Genomic DNA, 9,795 nt, shown 5'->3' with positions numbered 1-9,795 from the left:
CTTAAAATGCATGTTTAAGGTTTTTGTTTTGTCCGACTCAATTCAGAATCTAATGTACACTCAAGTATATGGGTTATCCTTCGTGACCGGGTATAAGGTATTACATGTTTTTTTTATAAGAATCAAAAGGTGAGAATTAAAATTCCATGGCCCTCCTACCTCAATCCGGTCTGCATCCATGGCTAAAAGCAATTCGGTAAAGGAACTGATTATTACCTAAATCGGATATAGCAATACCTCCCACCGGGTGCCACACATTAGCCAACGTTGAACGCATTGATTGAAAATTGATAATACCAGAAGTAAAAAAAGTACTGATAAAACATTTTTCATAAAGAGACTTCAGCAATATCCTGATTCTCACCTATTTCAAAAATCTCCTCTTCACTTATATCTAGTTCTCAACTCGCCAATTCATCCACCATGTCTTCCATAACAAAACTTTAAAAACAAAGAGAAAAAACCAACAATAAAGAAAACATGCAAAAAAGAGAGAAAACATGCCAAAAGGTAGAGTCAATTAAATCAATAACTATTCATATTTAAAATAACTTAAAACAATAATTACTTCATTAATAATGATAGTTACGTACATATAATTAAACCCTAAAATTAAATCATTTTATTTCATTAATAATTACACTTACAACATATTTTTTTGACAATTATTTTTTCACCCCTTGTTTGCTATGTTGGATTGATAAGTTTTTAATCTTCTCTTTCGTCTTATTCTTCTCAAGTTCCTCCACTTTTTTAAACTCTTCTTCAACTTCATTTTTTTTCTTCTCGGACCTTCGAAATAATTGATTAACATATCAACTCATCATCTGACCATGAGTTTGAATCATCGAAAGAGTCCAAGTCGGCGCATCCATAAACACTATATCACACATCAATTGAAAGTTTTCTCATAGATTCATCTTGGGTACTTGAACACTACATCTATATATATATTTTTCTCTTTTCATATAACCAACTCCACAACTTACTCCTATTTATATATAAAAAATATTTGAAAATTTATGATGTCCACTGAACCCGTTATGAGGAGACGACAAGTTTCAATAATAAAAAAGATAAAATTTTAAAATCTCAAACGAACATTCAACGACTATTTTTTAAAATCCAACAATCACCTTAAGGAACTTGTTATGAGATCATGACGAATTCATAACTTTTTTTTTAAAAAAAAATCTTAATAAAAATAATAAATTAATATTAGGGCCCACTGCTCAGGTGTATGTGGCCATTTTAAATTAATATTTAGAGGAACATGTTACGAGGGAGGGTATGACAAGTTCCCCTTCCACTATAGCAAATGCTATAGATTGCAAAATAATATTTGAGTTGTCTTATTGAGCTAATTAATTTTTTCTCACACATTATTAGACTAATTTCGTCGAAAGATGAATTTTTTAATCTTAAAAGAAATTACATATTCGAATATATGAAAATAATATAATCTGAAAAATGATTAATTTTTTTAATATTTTTGATATATCAAAATATCAAAAACATGTTCATAATTCTTTTTTAAATTCTCTTTCTCTTTCTCTTTCTCTTTCTCCATTTCATTTCAACCTTGAAGATGAAATTCATGCAAACATTATTATATTTAATGAAAGCTTACGAAATAAGTATGGGAATGTGGCCTTATAATTATTGTGATATAATTAAAATTTTGATAGATTTAAACATCACTAAATCGATGATAAAAAAATAAAATAATTGAAACTGATAAAAACAATTTAACAGATATTTGGTAACATATTCGGTGCTCCATATTCAACTCAAATTACCTTATTGAATGACTAACCAAATAGATTTAATGATTTAGGAATTTGTTGTTATTTTAAAAATTTTGGGTTCGAACATTAATTTTATTGATGAAAAATTCAAATATTAAAGTTTCAATATTTTTTTTTTCTAAAAAAAACTTTTATTTGAAAGTAGAACTATAATATATTCATTAGTCAAATAAAATATCATCATCAATGTCTTGCCACGTGCATACATGACAAATACATTTATGTCTATCATAAATAAAATATAACGGTGATCGACCAGTGATAGCATGATGACAAGAGCATAAACAATTGAGGCAACGACATACAGAGATGGATCACCCCGACATCCCAAAGCATCAAACATAAAGGAAGAAAACATGAATGAAGAAGCTAATGAAGAGTGAGGAGGAATGTTTTTAATTTTTATTTATGTTTTTATTTAATTAAAATTATTTATAATATTACAATATTTTAATTTAATCAAATTCTACTTTTTATCTATTTAATGTAATTTTAATTTTATTTTTAAATTTAATATCAAATTTAAAAATATTGTATGAAGAAAGAAATATGAGACAACAATATTTATTTATTTTAAATTTAATTTTTATTTTATATTTCAATAGTTCATATTTTCTTTAACACGAAGAAAACAAAGATTTTATTAAATATATTATTTTTATTCAATATTAAATTTTAATAAAATAATATTATATGAACAACAAATACTAAATTAAACTATAGAATTTAGATATAAATTTTGATCAATTTAAAATTAAATTGAAAAAAAAAATATTTTTTTAAAAAAACAGATAATTTATCAAACTAGTTAAAATAGTACGTGTCAAAATTTTATTTATTTTTAATTTTTAATGAATTAAAATTTTAGAGATAGATAATTTTTAGGGTAAACTACGAGTTTAGTATCTAAACTATTACTTTTGTTTTGTTTAGATATTCAAACTTTATTTTTTTCAAAAATATATCTAACATTTAATTTATATTTCAATTTAATAACCACTACTAAAAAATTAACAGAACTGTTGATGTAATGTTTTTTTTATCAATGATGACGTGATATTACCTTATGATGACATATCAACATCGCCGTTAAAATTTTAATGTCGGGTACCAAAATGAAACCTAAACTAAATGTTACGTATGGTTTTGAAAAAAAATAAATTTAGGTACCAAATTAAAACAAAAATAATAATTTATGTATTTAACATGTAATTTATCTCAACTTCTATAAATATGAGGGGGTACTGAAAAATTATTATTAAGGTTAAATTACAAATTTGGTAAAGTTTATTTACTCTCTCTCCTATTTCACTCATTATACTTTAAATCTTTTCAAAATTTTCATTGAACTTAATATATTCGATTTTTTGGTCACTCAATTGTTTTCTCACTAACGGTATTATAAATGGGCTGTTATATAGATACGAAATGACGTCATTTTGGTGAAAATTTTATTTTTTTAAACGAAGTTGTTTTAACGCCGTTAATTGTTTAACGACGAGTGATAAAAAAACTAATGTATTAAGTTTAGTAAGAAAATTGAAAACTTTTAAAGTTCATTAGATAAAATTGGAGAGAGATTAAAGTTGAATGATTAAATTTGTAATTTACCGAATTATTAAATAATAAATTGAGCAAACATATAAACTTAGAGGGTCAAAAAGTGCATTAATCCTTTTGTTTTGTTTTATGATCCTTCCTCATCGTTGCCTCTTGCTGTAGCCACGATAAGAGCGACCTTCGAACCGTCTTCCTTACCATTGCCTATTGCCGTAGCCACGACAAGAGCGACCTTCGACCCTGAACTCCGTCTTCCCTTAATCTCTCTGTTTCTATTAAATTTTTGCTTTTTATTATCTATCAATGGCGAGCAGATACTGGGCGGTGTCTCTTCCTGTTCTGAACTCAGCCTCCACTCTTTGGAATAAGTTGCAAGATCAAATCTCCAAGCATTCCTTCGACACTCCTCTCTACCGAGTATCTTTCTTTCTATCTATCTCTCAATTATTCTCTCCCCAATTAGATCTGATTTTCTAATCCTTCTATCTCTTTTCTATTGCAGTTCAATATACCCAATCTCCGTGTTGGAACTCTCGATTCCCTGCTTGCTCTCAGTGATGATATCTTGAAAGTAATTTCCCTCCTTTTTACTTCAATAACCCATTCTCTATTTCTTGTTTTTCAGCTTTCGGTTCACCAAATTCTAGTTTTTTCTTAGATCTGTTCACTTTTTAGAGCAAAAGTAAATGAAATTAAGAGAATTCCTTTTTTTGGTTTTGAGTTTTAATCTTTTACTTCCTTTTTTTTGTGATTTCGATGTATTTACAGTCAAATACCTTTATCGAAGGAGTTTCTCACAAAATCAGGAGGCAGATCGAGGAACTGGAGAAGGTATCTGGCTTGGAAACCAATGCTCTCACTGTTGATGGAGTGTCTGTTGATTCTTATCTCACCAGGTAAAAAATTAATTGCTAACTTCAATTAATGGATGTGGCATTAATTATGAATCTGATAGGGTACTAGTATAGACGATGTGTTTTAATTCAAGTTGGTTTTGGTGATCTGATGGCAGGTTTGTTTGGGATGAAGCAAAGTATCCAACAATTCCCCTTTGAGGGAAACTGTTGATGGTATTCACACTCAAGTGGCAAAGATTGAGGATGATCTCAAGGTAGTTCTATACCTCTATAATATACATACTGGTTTGTAACTGGGATAGGTTAATGGAACTTTGGATCCTAAGTGTTGTTTATTATGTTAGGTTCGTGTTGCTGAGTATAACAATGTGCGAGGGCAACTTAATGCCATAAATCGAAAGCAGAGTGGAAGGTATGACTAGTGCGTTAATGTGATTGCTGTTTATGCCAGAATGTTCTGCTTTTAATAGCTGTCTGACTTCGGCCTACTTTAGCTTGGCTGTTCGTGATCTGTCTAATCTAGTGAAGCCAGAGGATATCATTACTTCGGAACACCTGGTGACTATCCTTGCAATTGTTCCGAAGTATTCACAGAAGGATTGGCTGTCAAGTTATGAAACATTGACTAGCTATGTGGTAAAGCAATATCATTCTTGATTCAAAGTTCTAACTCTTGTTGTCAATTCATAGCTAGTTGGTATATCAAATACTACCTTTTAGAGCAGTTGTTCTTTTTGTGATGTTTTTGAAGCATATTTGATGCAGGAGCTTTTCTGTAAGTGTTTATGTTATTTTATCATTCTTCTTATGTATTGATTATTGGACATATGATAGACAGCTAGGGTTAAAACTTTATTTGCAAGAAAGTCTAGTAATTTTACTTGGATGAAAACCTAGTATAAATAAGCTTTAGGTTTACAACCAACAACTTTATTATTATTATTCTTATTAAATTATTTGAACTAATAGGGAGAAACAACAGGTATTTTATAACCCTGTGTTTTCTAGAGTTCCAACTTCTTTCCAGCCTTAAACCAATTAAACAAATTATTAAATTAAATTATCGGTTACTGCTATTTTCTCCTTAAACCACATGGGTCCCTGCACACCAATTTTGCAATAAAGCCTAATTAGATCCTGGGTTTATAGCTGGATTTGCTTTTAAGCCATGGTTGGACAAGCTAGAGGTCAAGGAACAGGAAATCAGGGTCAAGAAACATAATTGAGTGGTAATACAACATGCAATTGAAGAACTTTTGTGTGCACTTTATGCTAGGCTTGGGAACCCAGATGAAGATTCCAAAAATTCTCAACTGCATGTCTTATTGCAGCCAATTCTGTTCCTTGACCCACCAGTCTGAAAGAGATAATTATTTTGATGCTGACCAGCTATTCCAGTTTATTACTTGTAATGCAAAAAATGGAATTTAATTTTTGGGATAAAGTTTGCAGCTTTATTGATGAAAGAGCTGTTAGTTTTAGCTTCTTATTTAGAAACATTTCTCATTCTGGTTGTAGCATTCACTTGTTGTATCAGCAGACTTGTATATATAGTTATTAAACTAATCGTATGTGGAGGTCATTCTGTGTAACAAAGCAATGCATTTTCAGGTCCCTAGGTCCTCCAAGAAGTTGTATGAAGATAATGAATATGCTCTTTACACAGTCACCTTATTTGGCCGTGTTGCGGACAATTTCAGAACTAGTGCACGCGAAAGAGGCTTCCAAGTGAGTGTATTCTATGGTTGCTTTTTTGTTTTCTATCTGAGCTATTTTTTTCCATTCGAGCTATTTTTTTCCATTCCACGCATGGAGTATGTAATCTTAAAATTAGAAGAGGATATTATATTCCTGTTGGTGCGTTTCTTGGTACAAGGTTCGTGATTTTGAATATAGTCCAGAAGCACAGGAGAACCGAAAGCAGGAATTAGAAAAATTGGTACAAGACCAAGATAACTTGCGAAGCTCTCTTTTGCAATGGTGCTATGCTAGTTATGGAGAGGTATCACATTTTCATTTTCCTTTGAGATTCTCAAGCCTTTCTATATTTTTGAACTGGATTCTGTATATGTTGCTCGTTTGTAGGTTTTCAGCTCCTGGATGCACTTTTGTGCTGTACGTATCTTTGCAGAGAGCATTCTGAGATATGGTTTGCCACCATCTTTCCTGGTAACAATTACTAAATGATTCCCATAATTGTTTGTGAATCAGCATTTGTTTGACATGCCTGACTGCTGGTTTTGAACTGATTATCAGGCATGTGTTTTGGCCCCATCTGTGAAGGGTGAGAAGAAAGTGCGGACCATCCTTGAAGGGTTATGTGATAGTGCAAACAGGTAAGCTTAGAAGGCCTCTCTATTTTTCCTTTTGGGGTGTGTGTGTGTTGTAAAATTGTTGAAAGTTGAAATCAGAGTGAACATGGAGTCACTCAGCTATCATGGCTATATTTTGCAAAACTTCCTGGTAGGGTGCACCAAATAAATTTAAAAGTCAGTAGTTCATTGGTATGAAATGTGGAAAGTTGCTTACTGAGCATAGTTAACTGGGAAATTTTGTTGAAATGGATCGAAGAACATGATACATTTTCGAAAATATCTATGCAAATCCTTAAGATACGTAGTTAATATGTTATGTTGCAAGATTATTGTGAAGCTTATAAATATTTCCCACACTGAAATCGGTTGCTTATATTGTTTTAATAAAGTTATATCCTATGGATTAATTCCCTGATTTGACACTGATCCGATCCTCCTTAAAAATGCAGTACATACTGGAAGACCGAAGATGAAGGTGGATCGATGGCGGGTTTAGGAGGTGATGCCGACGCCCATCCCTATGTCTCCTTCTCAATCAATATCGCTTGATGAATGTCGACTTTACTTTCTTCAAGCATTTTCATCTAGACAGCAATAATCATAATAATAATAGTAATAATAAAGATAATAATGAAAAGCGTTGGAGATGCATTGCTGTCTGTATATTTGGTTTAGTAGATTGATTCTTTAGTTATTTATGGGCATCCTCACCTCACCTTAGCATAGCTTGCCTGCCTAGTGAAGGGATGAGAAGAGCTTCATTTTATGTTTTCTATTTTTTATTTTTTGTGGAAGATAGTGGATGAACCTTTTGCTGAAGCTGTCTGCAACTTCTGTATTCTAAATTTTCGAAGGCTTTAAAAGCTTTTATCTTCTATGGAGTATATATTTTTTTCATTTAATATTTTAATTTAATTAAATGAAAGACTTTAAATTTTTAATTAAATATTTTATCTATTTTTATAATTTTAATAAATGAATATATTTGATGGGTAAAATTAATCCACAAATCTTCACATATTACATCCTTATTGCAAATCTTAACAAAACCAATAATATATCTTAGTTCTATTTTGGAGGCATCTCTTTCTGCGCCACTACAGCTAGTGAAGTGATTAAAAGATAAAGGGTAAGTTCGCGATTAATCCTTAAACTATTAATTTTAGTCCCTTTTTAATATCTAAACTTTCAGTGAGACAAGTACACTGTGATCCTTTGATGACTTTAGGTGACCTACGGGCGGCTGCCATGTCTGATCTCCCTATTAAAAGCTATCACGAGACAATGAATACAATGACAATAAAAGGCAGATGTCCCGTTCTACCGTGGGGTTCCTGTGAAGCGTTCTCCCTCTTCTCTCTCTAATTTCGCGATCATCATCTTCTTTGATGATCTTCCATGAAGCTCTCAACTCAATCTGCCATTTTTCATGTTGACCATCAATATTTTGGTGCAATAAGCATGGAACATTTTCGAACAAAAAGAAATCGCCAATATACTTATCTAAAGCATTCAATTAGACCCTTTCATTTAGATGCCAAGGCAGCAAACACCATTGAACGGACAAAGAAAGAACCACCCACCGCCTAGGAATGACATCAAGAGGAACAAGCAGATATTCCCGGTATCCAAGGTAGGAAATGCACATCTCCGCAAAAGAGTATAAATATAACAACTGCCAATAATTATTAGTTACAGTTATTAGCTTAGAAATACTATGTATTGTTGCAGATGTTTAAGAGAGTAAAAGCATGTAATCCTATATTAGGAAGGGAAGTGCTTCTAGATGGGTTTATAAGAAGTCTTTCCTTACCTTCCTAGTTGAATGTCAAGTGAAAAAGCCTTCACACGCTTGAACATCGTTGTATGTTTGTGTTAACATGTGTCCTTGATATGTATTACGCGTGTATTATTTTTTTTCAAATCTATAAGAGTTTTCTTTAAATGTTTTTGAACCTGAAAAGAGTTCTCCTTTATATTTATAGGAATTTGGAACGGTCATAAATTATTGTAAATATTTTATTGTTAATTACATCATAATTTCAGAGTTGTAATGTTGGTTGACTATTTTTAAATCAGAATTTAATCAAAATTTACTGCAACATTAATCCATGATTAACTTGGGCTGTTTTAACCTTTAATTATGGTTGTTATTGCAGCTGTTATGACAACTGTTTATACATTTATTACTGCTGCGATAATTCCGCTAGAATGTTCATTTTACATTGTTGTATTCAGCCTATAAATATTGAGGTCCTTTCAGTATTTTGGATAATCCCAGAAATCCATTTCATCCCTACGCTTTCATTGCTTTCAAAGTTTCTTGCCACTTTTGGAAATTCTAATTTTTTAGAGAGAGCAATATCACCATTGTTCACCCTAAATTTCGAGTACGAATTCATGGAGTGATTGTGTTAATTTCAGGAGCATCGTCTAGTGAAATGATTACACCAATCAAATGAATTTACTTGTAAGATAGTGATTTATCATGACAATATTTTCTTGTTCTTTTTTGATTTATTCTTTTATTTATCTTATCAGTATTAACACCTCATTTTACAGTAATTTTATCAAAATGTATTGTAGCCATGTATGAACGTTACACAAATATAAGTGTTCCTCTAAAACGTTAAGATCCATCGTTGATTACAATGTTGAGATTTCTATACTCAATTGTCCTCTCATTATATAAATATTTCTCCAAAGCATTGAGATGCTCTGCTTGTTGGCAATGCTCAAGAGAGCATGTTATCCCACATTGAGAGGGAAAATCTATTGGGAAGAGTATTTAAATAGACTCTTATTTATCTTTTGTTACATGTGGCTAGATAATTTCGTACGTGCTACTGTCTGTCTGATTGATTCGGTTCTATTTGTAGCCGTATTTTTTATACGTTCGCGTGCATCTTATTTTTAGAGGAAATTCGTAATAATTTTTCTTGAGAAAATAAAACTCGAACAATATGCTGTAATTAATTAACAGAATAATTACAGGAATTAGAGCAAGAGTTGCAGATTATTAGGTGAGTTGTTATGTGACAGCTAATAGTTTAACTGATGAAACAGTGTATCTGGATGAGATTCAGTCTAATATAGTAGTCTTTTACTTCAGCTATTATATCAACTATTTCATTAGTAATTAAAATTGATTTAAATTTGAGCAGATTTTCAACAACTTACTCGTTTTACCTTGAGGTCTCACCCTATAAAAAACAAGGCTGCTTCTAATTTTTAAACATCCAAAAAAACATTTTC

General features: G+C 31.2%; 1 pseudogene; it reads left to right on the top strand.

Annotated features, from left to right (window-relative positions):
* Positions 1–3,576: 3,576 nt before the first annotated feature.
* On the top strand, positions 3,577–7,191 carry LOC120138482 (annotated as a pseudogene).
* The last annotated feature ends 2,604 nt before the right edge of the window (positions 7,192–9,795 follow it).

This window comes from Hibiscus syriacus, unplaced genomic scaffold (genome assembly GCF_006381635.1).
Source record: "Hibiscus syriacus cultivar Baekdansim isolate YM2019G1 unplaced genomic scaffold, ASM638163v2 tig00110694_pilon, whole genome shotgun sequence".
In the NCBI taxonomy this organism is placed as follows: Eukaryota; Viridiplantae; Streptophyta; class Magnoliopsida; order Malvales; family Malvaceae; genus Hibiscus; species Hibiscus syriacus.
This window is presented reverse-complemented; position numbering and strand designations above follow the sequence as displayed.